This window comes from Eleutherodactylus coqui, chromosome 3, assembly GCF_035609145.1.
Source record: "Eleutherodactylus coqui strain aEleCoq1 chromosome 3, aEleCoq1.hap1, whole genome shotgun sequence".
In the NCBI taxonomy this organism is placed as follows: domain Eukaryota; kingdom Metazoa; phylum Chordata; class Amphibia; order Anura; family Eleutherodactylidae; genus Eleutherodactylus; species Eleutherodactylus coqui.
Genome location: NC_089839.1, coordinates 150,307,990 through 150,329,285, shown reverse-complemented (window position 1 = coordinate 150,329,285; position 21,296 = coordinate 150,307,990). Strand labels below are relative to the sequence as shown.

The 21,296-nt window shown below is 46.1% G+C and overlaps 1 pseudogene; it reads left to right on the top strand.

Moving 5' to 3' along the window:
- The window catches only part of LOC136620179 (protein polybromo-1-like), a 73,780-nt pseudogene that overhangs the window by 23,701 nt on the left and 28,783 nt on the right, over positions 1–21,296 (top strand).

Below are 21,296 nucleotides of genomic sequence, written 5' to 3'. Positions count from 1 at the left end.
CCCTCACCACCCCGCCAGCTGCTTTTGGGGCGCCCAGGGCCCCTCACCACACCGCCAGCTGCCTTTGGGGCACCCAGGGCCCCTCACCACCCCGCCAGCTGCCTTTGGGGCGCCCAGGGCCCCTCACCACCCTGCCTGCTGCCTTTGGGGCGCCCAGGGCCCCTCACCACCCCGCCAGCTGCCATTGGGGCACCCAGGGCACCTCCCCTCCCCACCCCGCCAGCTGCGTACCTGCTGTCTGGCCTCTTCAAGTTGTCAAACTCAAGTGATGCAAGATGGCTCTGGTTAGAGCTTTGAACATTCTGAGCCCATTGTGATGTCATGTGATGTCATTATAACTGCCAATGTTGTCCTGTGTATCATGGTTAAAGCATTAACCCCTTAGTGACATGGGCTGGACCTAATGATGCAACTTATTTTGGGGTATTTTCATCTCCATTTCTCAAGTCACAAGGTTTTTATATATTTTTTATTTTTGCTGTATACGGTTGACTACCCAATACAATTCTTTTTCACTGCGGAATTCGCATTTTTTTTTCTCCAGGGGCCTATGGGACTTGTTTAAACTGCATTGTGCAAAAACGTGATTTCGCGGTAAATTGTGTTTTTTGGGTGTTTTTTTTGCGGCGATGCGTTTTTAACATTAGAAAGCCCCTATACACCTGGGAAAAAAAGGAGCAAATTCGCAAAGGCTAGTGGGTAGTCACCCTAAGGACTTTTTTGGGGCGATCTGCAGGTGGTAGCATGTTTTGGGTAGATATAATGTATGTTATCACACTTTTTTTTGTTATTTTTTTGAGTCCTCCATTTCTACAGATCTTATTCAGCCTTCATAGTGACATTTATTGATATCGGGCTGCAGATCCTCCAATCGTCTTCTGTAGGACCCAATTAAAAATGCGTGTGCTTTACTAAATAATTACATTTCATGTCGCTGCACTAAATGTACGGATTGCTCTGCATTATTTCCTCCAGTGAAATTCAACCAAAGAGAAGTTAACCCCTTAGTGACCATACGTGTTTTCCCCTCCTGCTTGTCTGGGCTTTAGTCTACATGTCCGTAAAAGCATGCCGGTCCCGGAAGAGTAAAGGCCTGAGGTCTGTGCGTACGACATTGCCCTGCTATCGGCTACCAGAGGTACCCAAGATCCTGGAGCTATCGTGTGGGGGCTACGGCATGTGACCCTCCAATTACGCGATTGCCATTATCCAATGGATAGCGGCGATCACATAAAAGTTTATATTTTTTTTAAGCTCCTCCCCCCCTCTGGTCACCTGATCTTTGTTATCCGATGATAAAAGCGATCAAGTAACGTTTAAAAAAATCGTATTTTTTAGGGTAAAATGAGATTACTTATCTAAGGCCCCTGGATTAGACCCCCGATGGGATCTTTATCCGTGGACCTTCCGTGAATTCTGTGCATGCGCACGCCGGCAACATGACGGACACATACGCAGAAGCCGGGTAGGGCCCAGAAAATTTAAAATCCCCTTGCTCCTGACTACCAAAGGTAGCCAAGAGCTTTAAGCAGTGACCGGAGGCCCGAATGAGTGGTCCCCGGTCACGTGATCGGCGTTATCCAATAGTATAAAAAGGCTGTGATCTACCTTAAGGCTGGATTCACACAGGGCGGATTTGCCGCGGTTTTGCCGCAGTAGATCGGCCGCGGCAAAACCGCCCGCGGCCGCTAATCTCGGTATTAGCCAGCCATGTGGATGAGATTTCTCAGAAATCTCGTCCACACGGGACGGCTAATCCGCTGCGGGCCCAGGGCCCCTCACCACCCCGCCTGCTGCCATTGGGGCACCCAGGGCCCCTCACCACCCTGCCAGCTGCCATTGGGGCGCCCAGGGCCCTTCACCACCCCACCAGCTGCCTTTGGGGCGTCCAGGGCCCCTCTTCACCCCGCCAGCTGCCTTTGGGGCGTCCAGGGCCCCTCTTCACCCCGCCAGCTGCCTTTGGGGCGCCCAGGGCCCCTCACCACCCCGCCAGCTGCCTTTGGGGCGCCCAGGGCCCCTCACCACCCCGCCTGCTGCCTTTGGGGCGCCCAGGGCCCCTCACCACCCCGCCAGCTGCCATTGGGGCGCCCAGGGCACCTCCCCTCCCCACCCCACCAGCTGCGTACCTGCTGTCTGGCCTCTTCAAGTTGTCAAACTCAAGTGATGCAAGATGGCTCTGGTTAGAGCTTTGAACATTCTGAGCCCATTGTGATGTCATGTGATGTCATTATAACTGCCAATGTTGTCCTGTGTATCATGGTTAAAGCATTAACCCCTTAGTGACATGGGCTGGACCTAATGATGCAACTTATTTTGCGGTATTTTCATCTCCATTTCTCAAGTCACAAGGTTTTTATATATTTTTTATTTTTGCTGTATACGGTTGACTACCCAATACAATTCTTTTTCACTGCGGAATTCGCATTTTTTTTTTCTCCAGGGGCCTATGGGACTTGTTTAAACTGCATTGTGCAAAAACGTGATTTCGCGGTAAATTGCGTTTTTTGGGTGTTTTTTTTGCGGCGATGCGTTTTTAACATTAGAAAGCCCCTATACACCTGGGAAAAAAAGGAGCAAATTCGCAAAGGCTAGTGGGTAGTCACCCTAAGGACTTTTTTTGGGCGATCTGCAGGTGGTAGCAATTTTTGGGTAGATATAATGTATGTTATCACACTTTTTTTTGTTATTTTTTTGAGTCCTCCATTTCTACAGATCTTATTCAGCCTTCATAGTGACATTTATTGATATCGGGCTGCAGATCCTCCAATCGTCTTCTGTAGGACCCAATTAAAAATGCGTGTGCTTTACTAAATAATTACATTTTATGTCGCTGCACTAAATGTACGGATTGCTCTGCATTATTTCCTCCAGTGAAATTCAACCAAAGAGAAGTTAACCCCTTAGTGACAATACGTGTTTTCCCCTCCTGCGTGTCTGGGCTTTAGTCTACATGTCCGTAAAAGCATGCCGGCCCTGTAGAGTAAAGGCCTGAGGTCTGTGCGTACGACATTGCCCTGCTATCGGCTACCAGAGGTACCCAAGATCCTGGAGCTATCGTGTGGGGGCTACGGCATGTGACCCTCCAATTACGCGATTGCCATTATCCAATGGATAGCGGCGATCATATAAAAGTTTATATATTTTTTAAGCTCCTCCCCCCCTCCGGTCACCTGATCTTTGTTATCCGATGATAAAAGCGATCAAGTAACGTTTAAAAAAATCGTATTTTTTAGGGTAAGATGAGATTACTTATCTAAGGCCCCTGGATTAGACCCCCGATGGGATCTTTATCCGTGGACCTTCCGTGAATTCTGTGCATGCGCACGCCGGCAACATGACGGACACATACGCAGAAGCCGGGTAGGGCCCAGAAAATTTAAAATCCCCTTGCTCCTGACTACCAAAGGTAGCCAAGAGCTTTAAGCAGTGACCGGAGGCCCGAATGAGTGGTCCCCGGTCACGTGATCGGCGTTATCCAATAGTATAAAAAGGCTGTGATCTACCTTAAGGCTGGATTCACACAGGGCGGTTTTGCCGCAGTAGATCGGCCGCGGCAAAACCGCCCGCGGCCGCTAATCTCGGTATTAGCCAGCCATGTGGATGAGATTTCTCAGAAATCTCGTCCACACGGGACGGCTAATCCGCTGCGGGCCCAGGGCCCCTCACCACCCTGTCAGCTGCCATTGGGGCACCCAGGGCCCCTCACCACCCTGCCAGCTGCCATTGGGGCGCCCAGGGCCCTTCACCACCCCGCCAGCTGCCTTTGGGGCGTCCAGGGCCCCTCTTCACCCCGCCAGCTGCCTTTGGGGCGTCCAGGGCCCCTCTTCATCCCGCCAGCTGCCTTTGGGGCGCCCAGGGTCCCTCTTCACCCCGCCAGCTGCCTTTGGGGCGCCCAGGGCCCCTCTTCACCCCGCCAGCTGCCTTTGGGGCGCCAGGGCCCCTCACCACCCCACCAGCTGCCTTTGGGGCGCCCAGGGCCCCTCACCACCCCGTCAGCTGCCTTTGGGGCGCCCAGGGCCCCTCACCACCCCGCCAGCTGCCTTTGGGGCGCCCAGGGCCCCTCACCACCCTGCCTGCTGCCTTTGGGGCACCCAGTGCCCCTCACCACCCCGCCAGCTGCCATTGGGGCGCCCAGGGCACCTCCCCTCCCCACCCCGCCAGCTGCATACCTGCTGTCTGGCCTCTTCAAGTTGTCAAACTCAAATGATGCAAGATGGCTCTGGTTAGAGCTTTGAACATTCTGAGCCCATTGTGATGTCATGTGATGTCATTATAACTGCCAATGTTGTCCTGTGTATCATGGTTAAAGCAGTAACCCCTTAGTGACATGGGCTGGACCTAATGATGCAACTTATTTTGGGGTATTTTCATCTCCATTTCTCAAGTCACAAGGTTTTTATATATTTTTTATTTTTGCTGTATACGGTTGACTACCCAATACAATTCTTTTTCACTGCGGAATTCGCTTTTTTTTTTCTCCAGGGGCCTATGGGACTTGTTTAAACTGCATTGTGCAAAAACGTGATTTCGCAGTAAATTGCGTTTTTTGGGTGGTTTTTTTGCGGCGATGCGTTTTTAACATTAGAAAGCCCCTATACACCTGGGAAAAAAAGGAGCAAATTCGCAAAGGCTAGTGGGTAGTCACCCTAAGGACTTTTTTGGGGCGATCTGCAGGTGGTAGCATGTTTTGGGTAGATATAATGTATGTTATCACACTTTTTTTTTGTTATTTTTTTGAGTCCTCCATTTCTACAGATCTTATTCAGCCTTCATAGTGACATTTATTGATATCGGGCTGCAGATCCTCCAATCGTCTTCTGTAGGACCCAATTAAAAATGCGTGCGCTTTACTAAATAATTACATTTCATGTCGCTGCACTAAATGTACGGATCGCTCTGCATTATTTCCTCCAGTGAAATTCAACCAAAGAGAAGTTAACCCCTTAGTGACCATACGTGTTTTTCCCTCCTGCGTGTCTGGGCTTTAGTCTACATGTCCGTAAAAGCATGCCGGCCCTGTAGAGTAAAGGCCTGAGGTCTGTGCGTACGACATTGCCCTGCTATCGGCTACCAGAGGTACCCAAGATCCTGGAGCTATCGTGTGGGGGCTACGGCATGTGACCCTCCAATTACGCGATTGCCATTATCCAATGGATAGCGGCGATCACATAAAAGTTTATATTTTTTTAAGCTCCTCCCCCCCTCCGGTCACCTGATCTTTGTTATCCGATGATAAAAGCGATCAAGTAACGTTTAAAAAAAATCGTATTTTTTAGGGTAAGATGAGATTACTTATCTAAGGCCCCTGGATTAGACCCCCGATGGGATCTTTATCCGTGGACCTTCCGTGAATTCTGTGCATGCGCACGCCGGCAACATGACGGACAGATACGCAGAAGCCGGGTAGGGCCCAGAAAATTTAAAATCCCCTTGCTCCTGACTACCAAAGGTAGCCAAGAGCTTTAAGCAGTGACCGGAGGCCCGAATGAGTGGTCCCCGGTCACGTGATCGGCGTTATCCAATAGTATAAAAAGGCTGTGATCTACCTTAAGGCTGGATTCACACAGGGCGGATTTGCCGCGGTTTTGCCGCAGTAGATCGGCCGCGGCAAAACCGCCCGCGGCCGCTAATCTCGGTATTAGCCAGCCATGTGGATGAGATTTCTCAGAAATCTCGTCCACACGGGACGGCTAATCCGCTGCGGGCCCAGGGCCCCTCACCACCCTGTCAGCTGCCATTGGGGCACCCAGGGCCCCTCACCACCCTGCCAGCTGCCATTGGGGCGCCCAGGGCCCTTCACCACCCCGCCAGCTGCCTTTGGGGCGTCCAGGGCCCCTCTTCACCCCGCCAGCTGCCTTTGGGGCGTCCAGGGCCCCTCTTCACCCCGCCAGCTGCCTTTGGGGCGCCCAGGGCCCCTCTTCACCCCGCCAGCTGCCTTTGGGGCGCCCAGGGCCCCTCTTCACCCCGCCAGCTGCCTTTGGGGCGCCAGGGCCCCTCACCACCCCGCCAGCTGCTTTTGGGGCGCCCAGGGCCCCTCACCACCCCGCCAGCTGCCTTTGGGGCGCCCAGGGCCCCTCACCACCCCGCCAGCTGCCTTTGGGGCACCCAGGGCCCCTCACCACCCTGCCTGCTGCCTTTGGGGCGCCCAGGGCCCCTCACCACCCCGCCAGCTGCCATTGGGGCGCCCAGGGCACCTCCCCTCCCCACCCCGCCAGCTGCCCTGCTATCGGCTACCAGAGGTACCCAAGATCCTGGAGCTATCGTGTGGGGGCTACGGCATGTGACCCTCCAATTACGCGATTGCCATTATCCAATGGATAGCGGCGATCACATAAAAGTTTATATATTTTTTAAGCTCCTCCCCCCCCTCCGGTCACCTGATCTTTGTTATCCGATGATAAAAGCGATCAAGTAACGTTTAAAAAAATCGTATTTTTTAGGGTAAGATGAGATTACTTATCTAAGGCCCCTGGATTAGACCCCCGATGGGATCTTTATCCGTGGACCTTCCGTGAATTCTGTGCATGCGCACGCCAGCAACATGACGGACACATACGCAGAAGCCGGGTAGGGCCCAGAAAATTTAAAATCCCCTTGCTCCTGACTACCAAAGGTAGCCAAGAGCTTTAAGCAGTGACCGGAGGCCCGAATGAGTGGTCCCCGGTCACGTGATAGGCGTTATCCAATAGTATAAAAAGGCTGTGATCTACCTTAAGGCTGGATTCACACAGGGCGGATTTGCCGCGGTTTTGCCGCAGTAGATCGGCCGCGGCAAAACCGCCCGCGGCCGCTAATCTCGGTATTAGCCAGCCATGTGGATGAGATTTCTCAGAAATCTCGTCCACACGGGACGGCTAATCCGCTGCGGGCCCAGGGCCCCTCACCACCCTGTCAGCTGCCATTGGGGCACCCAGGGCCCCTCACCACCCTGCCAGCTGCCATTGGGGCGCCCAGGGCCCTTCACCACCCCGCCAGCTGCCTTTGGGGCGTCCAGGGCCCCTCTTCACCCCGCCAGCTGCCTTTGGGGCGTCCAGGGCCCCTCTTCATCCCGCCAGCTGCCTTTGGGGCGCTCAGGGCCCCTCTTCACCCCGCCAGCTGCCTTTGGGGCGCCCAGGGCCCCTCTTCACCCCGCCAGCTACCTTTGGGGCGCCAGGGCCCCTCACCACCCCACCAGCTGCCTTTGGGGCGCCCAGGGCCCCTCACCACCCCGCCAGCTGCCTTTGGGGCGCCCAGGGCCCCTCACCACCCCGCCAGCTGCCTTTGGGGCGCCCAGGGCCCCTCACCACCCTGCCTGCTGCCTTTGGGGCGCCCAGGGCCCCTCACCACCCCGCCAGCTGCCATTGGGGCGCCCAGGGCACCTCCCCTCCCCACCCCGCCAGCTGCGTACCTGCTGTCTGGCCTCTTCAAGTTGTCAAACTCAAGTGATGCAAGATGGCTCTGGTTAGAGCTTTGAACATTCTGAGCCCATTGTGATGTCATGTGATGTCATTATAACTGCCAATGTTGTCCTGTGTATCATGGTTAAAGCAGTAACCCCTTAGTGACATGGGCTGGACCTAATGATGCAACTTATTTTGGGGTATTTTCATCTCCATTTCTCAAGTCACAAGGTTTTTATATATTTTTTATTTTTGCTGTATACGGTTGACTACCCAATACAATTCTTTTTCACTGCGGAATTCGCATTTTTTTTTCTCCAGGGGCCTATGGGACTTGTTTAAACTGCATTGTGCAAAAACGTGATTTCGTGGTAAATTGCGTTTTTTGGGTGGTTTTTTTGCGGCGATGCGTTTTTAACATTAGAAAGCCCCTATACACCTGGGAAAAAAAGGAGCAAATTCGCAAAGGCTAGTGGGTAGTCACCCTAAGGACTTTTTTGGGGCGATCTGCAGGTGGTAGCATGTTTTGGGTAGATATAATGTATGTTATCACACTTTTTTTTGTTATTTTTTTGACTCCTCCATTTCTACAGATCTTATTCAGCCTTCATAGTGACATTTATTGATATCGGGCTGCAGATCCTCCAATCGTCTTCTGTAGGACCCAATTAAAAATGCGTGCGCTTTACTAAATAATTACATTTCATGTCGCTGCACTAAATGTACGGATTGCTCTGCATTATTTCCTCCAGTGAAATTCAACCAAAGAGAAGTTAACCCCTTAGTGACCATACGTGTTTTCCCCTCCTGCGTGTCTGGGCTTTAGTCTACATGTCCGTAAAAGCATGCCGGCCCTGTAGAGTAAAGGCCTGAGGTCTGTGCGTACGACAGTTCCCTGCTATCGGCTACCAGAGGTACCCAAAATCCTGGAGCTATCGTGTGGGTGCTACGGCATGTGACCCCCCAATTACGCGATTGCCATTATCCAATGGATAGCGGCGATCGCATAAAAGTTTATATAGTTTTTTTAAGTTTGATTTGCAGTAGTATGTGGAACAGTGAAGTGCATTGAATTAAACAATTGCGCTCACATTAGTGGTCGGAATTACATAATCCACTAACAAAAAAAAAATAGAACGCAGAATGCTCGCTTTTACCGCGGATATCTGCAGCATAGACCCCGTTGTGCTGTATGGTCGCAGATATTCGCCGCAGCCCATACATGATTAAACAGCACAGGAAATACAAACAAACAAAAAGGTGGAGTGCGCATGACCGCCTGTGTGAGAACACAGTTATGTGCAGTAGATTATGCCGCCATAAGCTGATTCCACATCCGGCCGTGTGAAGCCGGCGTTATTCAGACCGCTACCTGTAATACGTAATTTACAAGAAGCCCCGGGAACGCTCGCCATTCCTGCAGTTCCGGGAGCAGCTTGTTGAGCGCCTTCTGTGAGACCGCCGGACCTCAGCAAGCTTACCAAGCCTCACAGGGCACCACTTTCTACACCCTATCCCTGCCACTGAGGTCAAGAAATACCCCCCAAAAAGCATGGGAGGAGGAGGGATACCCGGTTTTATTGCCCCATGTGCCCATCCAGGCCTCCGTAATTACCCTTGTCCTCGGACATACCACACTGTTTACATCATTACTTTTATCTAAGATTTGGGAAATGCCAGAAAGGAGATGGGATTATTTTTAGGGAGTCCATTTTTTTTCCTAAGTAAGTGGGCAATTGAGCCTGAATGTTACTCAGCTGTGTCCTGAAATCCAATGGATGCTCCCTCCATTATGGGCCTAATCATGTGTCCAGTAAACAGATTGGGGATATGATGGGGGTATTGCAGAACATAGAAGACCTAGTGCTATAAAATTTGGGGTGAGTCTCTCCAGTTTTTCCTGGTTGAAAAAATAATATCTATGAAAGTGAAAAAAATTTAATTATATGTATTTTTCACATGCTTCATAATTTTGGGGAAAAAACTGTGGGGTAAGAATGCTTAAAGTACACACCTAGATAAATGGGCTAAGGGGTGCTTGATTTCAAAATGGGGTCATTAGTGGTCATTAGTTTTGGCATCTTGATGGCTCTACAAGTGAGCAATTGGGCCTGGAATTTACTCAGTTGTGGCCTCAAAGCCAAAGGGTGTCCCCTCCATTACAAACCTATTCATGTGTCCGGTCAGATTCGGGCTTCAATTGGAATGTTCGTGAACACAGAACAAACGGGGATCCATTTTGGGGTGTAAATCTTCATTCATATATGTGCTGTACAAAAAACAGCTTTTAAAATGACACAATTGCCAAAAAATGAAAATCGTAATTTTTTGCTTCTGCTTTGCTTAGATTTATTCAAATACTGTGTGGTCAAAATACGATGAATTTGTTAAGGGGTCTAGTTTTTAAAATGAGGTCATTTGTGGGGGTTCTCCATCGTTTTGGCGGCTCAAGGGCTCTAAAAGTGGGCTATGGGGCCTAAAACACTTAAGCTAAATCTCTGTTCTGAAAGCCACCCGCTGCTGCTTTTGGTTTGGGCTCCGTTGCTCATACGGACATATGACTAGGGCCACAACGGCTATGTTTCTGAACACAGGACAAACATCCATTTTGAGCTGTAAATCCTCATTTTCATGTGTACTATAGAAAAAAAATGCCTTTAAAATGACATATTAGCAAAAATATGATTTTTTTTTTCTTTCTCCTCTAAATTGCATTAACTCGTGAAAAGAAACTGTGAGGTAAAAATGCTCATGACCCCCCTCAGTGAATACAGTAAGGGGTGTAGTTTTTAAAATGGGGTAATTTGTGGGGGTGTCTATCATTCTGACACCTATGCGCCTTTGCAAGCTTGGCTTGGTGCAGGAAAACAAAGGAAAAACAAAACAAAGTGTTCCTCAAAATGTTAATATTTAATGTTAGGGTGTTTTTCAACCATTTAGACATACAAAATGTAAACGTTTTTCCAATGTGCTTCCAGAATAAAGTAAACGGATGGAAATTTGTATAATATGTTTGCACATAATTTGAGATATTGCAGTTGAAGATGTGATTAAAATTACAATTTTTTTTTTCAAAATTTTTCCAATTTTGGCGCTAAATATACACAAATTGTCAGTCTATTTTTACAATATGTGGCAAAAAAACAATCTTAGAATTACTTGGGTATGCAAAAACTTTACAGTTATGCTATGTTAAAGTGACACATGTCAGAGATTGAAAAAAAAAGACAACAATATTTACCTATTCCTCCCCAGTCTTCTTACTGCATCTTCTCCTCCCCGATCTTCTCCTGGCTCCTGCAGTCCGCCGGGTCACCTCGCCTCCAGCCGGCTGTACCCTCTTCTTCCTGTGATGTTACATAGATTCTCGGCATTCTGCTTCCTGCAGGTCAGTGTACCCAGTCACTAGTGATGTAGCATTCACTGCCCAGCATGGAGCGCCGAGCTAATGCAGAGACTGCACATGCACGCTGTTTTGCGACAATAGTGTATGAACACTCGCGGCGAGACAGCGCGCATGCGCAGTCTCTGCATCAGCTCAGCATTCTGTGCTAGGCAGTGAACGCTACGTCACTAGTGACGTAACGTACAATGCCCTGCAGGAAGGAGACTACAGAGAATGGACACTCCATAACAGGAGGAAGAGGATGCGGCCGGCTTGCGTTGAGGTGACCCAGGGGGAGCCGCTAGGGGAGGAGAAGATGTGGCAAGACTGATTCCACGTGTATACATATTCAAAAGTGACGTCACTTCTTCATGTGGAAACGTGTCAGACGTTTTGCACCCTTACCGGTGGAGACGGCTCTTCTGACAGTTGTTGAAGGTGTATGGGCAGCTTAAGTGTCTTCATTGATGAGTCTTCAACGTGCTTCTCATCCCTTTTTTCTTCTACAAAGGACGGACTCTGAAATCTACGAGGACTCTGTAGAGCTTTAACAGTTCTTTATTAAGATAAGAGATGAACTTTGCAAAAACGGCGAGATCCTTCTTTCTCCAGCCTTGAGCTACACAACCAAACACCTTCACAATGATGTGGAGAAGGAAAAGAAGGAAAAGCTGCCAAAAGAATTAGAAGAAGACAAGGTCAAAAGAGAGGAGGAGAAGAAAGGTAAATACAGCATGTAGTGGTGTGCAAGAACTCGTGGCCAGGCTGTACACCATGTCATTAGGTTTGAGCTTCATGTCTATAAAGGAGCTACAAGTCCTCTGTCTCTGGAAGTTTTGCATTTAATTTGATGTTAAAAATAATAGATGGAATTATGACCTGTGATGAGCATAGTGATGACCACTGCCCAACATGGAGTATAGTGAAAGCTTTGGAGGGCCAGTTATTGGGATCGCCCATATAATCTGTGTAGGAAAACTACCATTTTTGAACGCTTGACTTTTGACTGAGGTTGTAACCCCTCATAAAGGGCCCTAAAACCTGAGAAAAAGAGGGGGCAGATTTGCTAAAACTGTCTAATAATTAGATATTGGAAGTTTACACTGTCTATTCTGTTTACCACCTATTAGTTTAGTATATGCCAAATTTTGCGCCCAAATTTTGGCACAGAATATTGCATTTAGGTCATGACTTCTTACCACGAAGTGACCCCTTTTTCACCTGAAGCAGAGTAAAAAAAAGTGTCTAAAGCACATCATAAATGTGACAGAAAGCATGAAAGACAGTGTGTGGCACAATTTCTACCATAAACATGGTGCGTCTTCAATCTGCTCCAATATATATCTTCATCTTAATGTTGTGGAATACTTATAACACATTAAGTTCGTGCCTGGAGAGCTTGTCCGCGCACACACAAGGGTGTCAGAGGAATGCCTCCACAACATTGCCATACTTCCATGGCTGCCAGATCCCCAGATTTATTTCCAATAGAACATGTATGGACCCATCTGGGAAGCCATCCACCACAGCCTTTGAGCTTACACAATCTACCGCAAATTTGGACTGATATGTCGCAGGATACCATACGAAACCTGTATTCCTCCATGGTCGCCTGTATCACCTCTTGAATCCAAACTAGAGGCGGTACAACAGGGTACAAGAACCTCCATGCCCACCCATATTACATCTTGCATCAAAGCTAGAGGCGGCCCAACAGAGTACTAGAGCCTCCATGCCTACCTGTATCACATCTTGAATCCAAGCTAGAGACAGGCCAACGGAGTACTAGAGCCTCCATGCTCCCCCCTCCCCCACCCCCTTCCGTATAACATCTTGGATCAAAGCTAGAAGCGGTACAACAGGGTACAAAAGCCTGCATGCATGCCTGTTCCATGTCTTGGATCTAAACTAGTGGCGGTACAACAAGGTACTACAGCCTCCATGCCCACCCATGTCACATTATGCATCCAAGCTAGAGGCGGCTTACCGGGCTAATAGAGCCTCCATGCCCACCAGTATTACATCTTGCATTCAAGCTAGAGGCAGCCCAACAGGATACTAGAGCCTTCATGTCCACCGGTATCACATCTTGCATCGAAGATAGAGGCGGCCCAACTGCGTACTAGAGCCTCCATGCCCGTATCTCATCCTGTATCCAAGTTAGAGGCAGTACTAGAGCCTTCATGCCGGCCCATATCACATCTTGTATCCAAGCTAGAGGCGGTACAACAGGGTACTAGAGCCTCCCTACAAGTGTTTAGTTCTCCACAATAAATGATCCTTTCGCTCTGATATTGTAATCACTTACATTTATACCAACATTACAATCACACAGAGAAAGTTTCATTCAATTTCAGCGACTTCTAGTGGAGGGATTACTTTTTGAGAATGAGTGTATATTGCTGGACTATCCTCTGAACAGATCATCAATAAATGGTCGTCTGGGGTTCCCTGCTCAGTACCCTGGCTGATCAGGTGCCCACTGTTAGAGCCACATACATAGAGGTTAGAGCGTAAGCATCTGGCTCCAACCGCTGTGTAGCGGCCGGCACTCATAATTGCAGGCTCAGCTTAAATTAAAAGTCAACAAGAACTGCGCCTGTAATTACCAGCATTGGCCACCAGACAGGTCAGAGCCAACTGCTTCTGCTTGACCTCTGCGTATTGCGGCGCTGACTGCTGATTCCCAATCAGATCACCCTAAGCAGCAGTCCCCAGCCAACCAACCTCTGATGACCTATCCTGAGGATGTCATCAATAATATATGTGTGGAAACCCCCCTTTAAACTCGTATTATTATTTTTTTAACCCCTTTGTTAAGAAGCAGAAAAGAGTGAAGATCCTGGAGGAGGTTCTGGCCAGTCTGGACAATACCGAACCTACAGCCAAGACTGCAGCTTTAAGAACAGCATGTACCACGTTGGGGATTATGTGTATGTGGAGCCCGCGGAGGCCAACCTCCAGCCACATATTGTCTGCATTGAGCGCCTCTGGGAGGACAATGCAGGTAGGAATTTCAGTCTTTGCCTTTCCTTTATTGTATAATATTGTGTATATTTTTGTATTATATTGTATAAGAGAGGAAAAAAAGTAACATGAAGAGGATGCATCGTTTGCAGTAAACCTAGATGATCAAAATGACTCTTTTAGGAAGCACTGATAGTAATTGATGTAAGGCCATAACATCTGTGGCTTCAGCTTCCCAGGTAAGCTGGCCATACACACAAGACAGCGGTCAGCCCAGCGTGGGTTCGGCCCTCACTTATTGTCATGTGTATGGCAAGCTTTAACTCTAATATGCCACTTTACATAAGATGTCAAAGAATCTTGGTTGGAGGAATGGTCATATGTACACACATAAGATTGTCCGTTGATCCGACCATCGGATGCTTTTTCTGGTGTATGGTTAACTTTAGCCTGGTGACAGATGACCGTATGCCGGCCGCACATATGTGCCTGTAGGACGGACAAGTGTCCCGGCCTGACCAGAGCTACAAGCATCATAAGTTCCTGTGATGCTCGGAGTTCGGATCAAGAGACCCGCCGTCAGGCTGGGATATTTGTTCGTGATTACAGACCCATAAATGTGGCTTGAATATGTCCGCCTGTCACAGGCCTTGGTGTGTTCGCTGACGCAAGTTGCTTCATGCACAAGGGGACACGTGGTTAAAAAAAAAAAAAGTGGGTTTGAAAAATGTGATAATATTTTACTAAATTGTTATCATTGTTGCAGACCAAATGTTGACCCAGGCCCAATCATCCCTAATTGGGTTACATATCAAACTAACGGTTATAAAGCCTTCTAAGAAAAACTGAGTATACTTGTAAACGTTGTCACCAAGTACGAAAAGGACAAAAGGCACATTTTATTTTGCAGGTGAGAAGTGGCTGTATGGCTGTTGGTTCTATCGTCCCAATGAAACCTTCCATCTCGCCACTCGTAAATTCTTAGAGAAGGAAGTGTTCAAGAGTGACTATTATAACAAGGTGCCTGTAAATAAAATCCTTGGCAAATGTGTCATCATGTTTGTGAAGGTAAGAGTTGTTCTCACTGGGTTTTTTTTGGGGGGGGGGGGGGGGGGTTGGAGTAAAAATGTTGCAAAATTTGGTGCAAGGCACACGTGTACAAAAATGTGGTGGCTTTTTCAGTGCAGCACTTACCTGAAAAGGAGGTGTGGCTTGTTGGGAGGGGCGTCGCCACCCCAGACCGACACATTTATGTATAGTCCCTTTGTGACGCGGCCCTTTTTTTCCCCATTTTCGTTATTTCCTCCCCCCCTTAAAAAAATCATAACCCCTTTTATTTATCCATCGACGTCGCTGTATAAGGGCTTGTTTTTTGTGGGACAAGTTGTATTTTTCAATGGTGCTATTTAATGTACCAAATAATGTACTGAAAAACTTTTAAAAAATTCTAAGTGGAGTAAAATAAAAAATAAAAAAAACACATTCCATCATCTTTCAGTGCGTCTTGTTTCAACGGCGCACTACCTGCAACAAAAGCGACATGATAGCTTTATTCTATGGGCCGGTACGATTACTACGATGCCAAACTGTATACTTTTTTTTTTTTACTATAATATTTTATTCTTTTTTTCTTCAAAGACGTTTAATTTTTTTCAATTCTTTTTTGCGGTCATCTTGTGTGCACAATAACTTTTTTATTTTTCCGTCGACGTAGTTCAGCGATGGCTCATTTTTTGCAGAATGTTCTGTAGCTTCCGTTAGTACTAATTCGGAATACATACAACTTTTTGATCGCTTTTTATTGTGTTTTTTCTGGGAGCAGGGTGACTGAAAAAGTGCATTTCTGGCGTTCTTTATTTTTTTTTCGGACGACGTTCACCATGCGGGGTAAATAATGCGCTACTTTGATAGATCACACTTTTACAGACGCGGCGATATCAAATATGTATTTTTATTTTATTATTTAGACTTTTTAATTATAGATATTGCAAAAGGGGGGGATTTAAACTTTTTATTTTATTATTTTTTTTACAATTAAAAAAACTGTATTTTTTTTCCCTTTACTTTTAACAATGACTACAATGTGCGATACTTTGATCGCTCCTGCAGTATGACGTAATGCTATAGCATTATGTCATACTGCGTTCTGACAGGCAGCCTATCAAGCCATTCCCCTTTCAGAAGGCCCCCGGCAGCCATGACACCTGCATGGCTCCCCTGATCTCACCATGGGGGGGGCCGTACGGGACACCCGAACAGTGTTCAGGGGCTTTAAATGCCGCTGTCAGAACTGACAGCGGCATTTAAAGGGTTAATAGCCGCGACCGGCCAAACGGCCTAACGCGGCAATTGCAATTGTAGTAAACAGCTGACGCCCGCGCTGTATGCAGAGAGGTCGCCCCCGCGACCTCTCTGCATACATACCCCGACGCTCCAGGACGTAAATGTACGTCCTGGAGCGGGAAGGGGATAGTTTATACCAAAAACTAACTATGCCAGAAATGTACTCCAGCTGTCCTACATTTCTGTGAAAGCGCACGGAGGAGTCAGTAACGCCTAAGATGTGAAGAGGCGTGCACCTTTTAATCTATGTGCATATTGTACGCCAGCAGAGTTTAAGATTAGCATTAGAAACACTGATTTTTATAAATTTACCCCATTGTCTCATCCATGTTCGAAGTCTAAGCTGGTGCTGCTCGTGAGTTTCTGTGGTTCCAAGTGTTTTATTACCTGTTTGTTGATTTGTGTTCATTTTCTAACTGAACAGAGATGAAGATGTGTACGTGTGCGAGTCCCGGTATTCTGCCAAAACCAAATCCTTTAAGAAGATTAAGTTGTGGACAATGCCGGTCAGCTCCGTGCGCTTCAGGCCCAGGGACATTCCTCTGCCCGTTGTGAGAGTGGCCTCGGTATTTGCACATAAAGATAAGGTAGATGAAGATGCAGCCTCAGAAAACATGGAGGACACAAAGGACGAGGATATCACGATCTGCTTGGAAAAGGTTAGATTTCCTCTGCATTGGTGTTCAGTTGGCGTAAATGTGTTTCATTACAACTGCTATCGTTTTTTCAGTCTTTCTCATCAATGGATCAATTTTTCTTTTCTTTCTAGGATAAGGAAGATGTTCCTGTTGATATGCCCAATGGGGAACCTGGTTGCCACTATTACGAGCAGCTTCGGTACAACGACATGTGGCTGAAGGTTGGAGATTGTGTGTTTATAAAGTCACATGGCTTGGTTAGGCCAAGGGTGGGCAGGTAAGGAAATCTGTTTTCACACTGGTGCGTAAAGTGGATAAAATGACCATTGTTGTAGTTCTGTATGCAATTTTGAACTTTTGTTAAATTATATACATTTTTTTATTATTATTGTTAGCCGTTTAGTCATTCGCTACCCTAAAGGCGAGCTCCCTCCGTGTTTTTCGTTTTGCACTGCTTCTTTCAGTTGTCTGATATTCATGCCAGTATCAGCTTTGATGGTATCAAGCCAATTTTATTCTTTAGCGGCCAGGTCGTCTTCTTTTGTCGCTGATCAGTCCAAGCATTATAGATTTTTCTAGTGGCTCTGCTTGCATTACATGGCCAAAATCCGTGAGCCTGAGTCCGGTCATCTTGTCCTCCATCAGCCTGAGCCCATTTATTTTATTTTATTTTTTATTAGAAGCTATAACCGCTTACCAGTCATATTTGAAATTTAAAAATCCCTCCTGCAAATGCCACTTTTTTTTGTAGAATTTTAATTTATGTCTCAAGTAAATATAGTTGGCACATAACTCGTCTGCCTTAAATGCTGCCCTTAGTGATGTAGTGAATGCTAACTTTAAGGACCAGAAAAAAATATTTCCATCTTGTTCCACCAGTCATAACTTTTTTTTAAAAATCTTGTAATTATATGTAGCTACATGAGATCTTGTATTTTGCAGCACAAGTTGTATTTTTTGACAATACAGATGCATTAATTATTATTATTTTCTTACTAATAAAACATTCTGTAACAGAAAAAAATATTTTTTTTCCTTTAAAAGTTAAGTAACTGGGTTATAGAGTTAATAAAAGCCTATTTAAGTACAGAAGGTTGAAAAGATGAACAGGTGCTCATTTAACCTCTCCTTTTCTGGGGATAAAAAAAAGACCTGCATGTGTGACAATCAGAGAGCAAGTTTGTTCTCTGATTGAAAAGTGTGGTTGATAACATGGTCAAAAGCCTATATTACTTCCTTTTATGGGATGATCTGAAGCCTTTAAAACACAGGCTGGATACTGACAGATCCTTTCTCCCTCCCTGCTTGTTTTCTGGTCTCTGCACACCTGAAGTGACAACTGCAAGATTAGTACATGCAGCTCTCTCTTCAACCTGCTCTGCATCCGCCTAGAACTGGGCTACTGCTGCTGCTTTGGTCTTACTTAAAAGTCAAGAGACCAATACCACAGTGGTAGCCCCATGCTAGGCAGATATACAGCTGTTAGAATAGTACTTTTCTTGGGCAAAACTGTTAGGTGTCCAAAAGGCTTCTCCAATGACTATAAAGGAAAAATAACTAGAGGATATGTCTGAACACTCACTAGCAGGACTTGCATTGCATACAATTACCATGTAAAGGACTACAGTTCCAATAATTATTTTCCTCTCTCACAAGCTGTGCCTCTGTACTCGGGATCTGTGGGGGTCTCAGCAGTGAGACCCCTACCGATCAGCATGTTATCACTTATCCTGTGGACAGGGAATAACTTGTAATTGTGGTACAACCTCTTTAACAGTTGAAAATGTGGTGTTTGGTCAGAGTCCATGGAGCTAGTCCCAGCATATGTACCAAAACATTGTTAAACATTCACTTTTTTTTGGTGGTAGACAAATTTCTGAAGGCGAATACGCAGGTTTATCCTTCATGTAAATTGTTCTATATCTCCAAATCTGAACTTGGCATAAAAGATTTTAATCACATTTTGTAATATTCTACATTTTTAGAATCGAAAAAAATGTGGCTTCGAGATGGAGCAGCCTATTTCTATGGCCCAATATTTATTCATCCCGAGGAGACCATTCATGAGCCAACCAAGATGTTCTATAAGAAAGAAGTGTTCTCGAGTAACTTAGAAGAAACCTGCCCCATGACCTGCATTTTAGGTGAGTGTGCCTGCTTTCTAGGTACAATCAGGTACTTGTACTAGAGTTTCATTATATCAGAAGTTGAGATTTAACGCAGTCTTCCAGTTTTAAACTAAAATTTGACTATACCTTTCTGATGTATAGTCAACCTACTTAGTGTCCTCCTTAGTGTCTGTTCTGCCTTCATTCCTAGACTCTGGCCCTCTGTTCCACTTTCAACAACATCGCCGCTACTTTCTCAGACTTACTCATTTAAAATGCCAAAGAAAAGTTTAAGACCACACACACTCTCCACTGCCCTTGGATGGACCAGCTGCAGTTGGAAACCTATGATGAGACTTGCAGGGTAAAACACAGACGAGATGGCCCACCTGAGGATAGTGGATCTGTCACAAGTGTCTGTTTTATTTTGAAAATCAATTTTAAAAAATTCTATGCTTACCTATTCCTCCCCCGTCAGTCTATTTACCCTTTTAAATAAAAAATAAAATAAAATAAAACAACAAAATCTGCTCAACAGCATACAGATGATGTCACTTCCTGCAGGAGCGAGGTCCAAACTTCTTGTTTTAAGGTTCCCAGTAACGCGTCAAGTCCCAGAGCACGAGATCTCATGTTCTGACCCGAGTGCCATTTATTATATTAATCCCTTACTGCTACAGCCCTTTGCTCTGTCGGCGTGGAGGAGGGAGCGACAGCCTGCAGGAGGCGAGTATTGATTTTTTTTCTACAGTGTATTCCCGGCATATAAGTCGACAGTCGGGGTCGTCTTAAATGCCCAGTCGTCTTATACACCGGAAAATACGGTATTTATTTTCTGTAATTTAAAATGCTTTTTTCTTTTAGTCTTAACAGAGGACTTGAACTTGCGATTATGTGATTGCTTATGTAGTAGACTGCAATACGACGGCGTTGCATTATACTTATAATAGACAAACCATCATGGCAGACCTTCAAAAGGCCCCTGGCTGCCATGACACCCCAACAGCACCCTGTGATCTCATGGTGGGGGTGGGGCATTTGGGACATTTCTAACCTGATCAGGACATTTTAAATGTCAACATTTACAGCAGCAATTAATGGGTTAACAGCTGAAACCGGAATGTTTGAACCCAACTGTTTCTGCGAAGAGCTTGGTCATCGGCATGCTGTTTTTTGGGGGGGGTTGTGGGTCATATTAAAAGGAAAAAAAACTGAAAAAAATTAGGGGTTTACAATTTAATTCTTAAAATATAATGGTCATTCACTTTGTCTTGGCCGGTCCGGATTATAAATGTCTGTTTACTTCTATTTGCTTGTTGGTTGCACTGATAATTTTGGTGCCACAGGATCAAAATCCTCATTAATAACAGTATCTAATGTTTTCTTGCCTTTTCTAGGAAAGTGCGCGGTTTTATCTTTCAAGGATTTCCTGTCTTGTCGTCCAACTGAAATTCCTGAAAATGATGTACTACTGTGTGAGAGTCGCTATAACGAGAGTGACAAGCAAATGAAGAGATTTAAAGGGTTAAAAAGGTTTTCCCTGTCCGCCAAGGTTGTGGATGATGAAATCTATCATTTCAGGTAAAATACAACTATAACTTTGTTGCTGGGTAGATTTGAAGTGAGCATTGGTAGATGTCAGAATGTCAAATATTTCATTACCATGAAACCCCCTTGATCTGGCGCCCAGAATTCCTGTAATGGTTTCAGGCTACAAACACAAATGTAGGAGGATCAAACCTCAAAGCATTGGGTCACCATTCGCTATGACCCCAGTAGTAGTAATGTTATCTGGTGGTTTACATCTAGTAGTTAAGGGAGATGGAATAAATCCTCCACAGTGCCACCTATTGAAAGGCAGCATTCCTTCGAGTCAAAGTGGGACTTTTTATACAAGTCTTCTTACAATGACTGGGAATCAAATTTTGATTCCCAGTCATTGTAAGAAGACTTGTATAAAAAGTCCCACTTTGACTCGAAGGAATGCTGCCTTTCAATAGGTGGCACTGTGGAGGATTTATTCCATCTCCCTTATTTGCATATTACCCAGAGGAGCGTGCGTGGCCATTTGAGTCTCCTCACTTAGTTTATAGTTGCTCTCCCTAAGGAGAAAAGAGCGTTTCTGACATCTAGTAGTGTAATGGACCCTACTCATTTTTTTTTTTATTCAACTAAACTAGTCAGAAGAAAGTAATAACCAAAAATCTCATAATCAACCCAAATAATAAAATAAAAATTGCCATTACCTGAAACTGCTATTGACTTCACAAAGGAAAACGATCAAGGGATTATGAATTTGACATTAGAATCAAACTGGGATCGTGTATCATTCTGGTCCTGAATGGACCATGGTCATGTTCAGCTGGTGCATCATCTACTACCTTGGCTGTGAGGGAGTGATGTAATTAGCAATTAAAGGACTACTTCGGTGAAAATACATTTTTCCATCTCTGCCCCCCTCACCTGATTGCCTGTC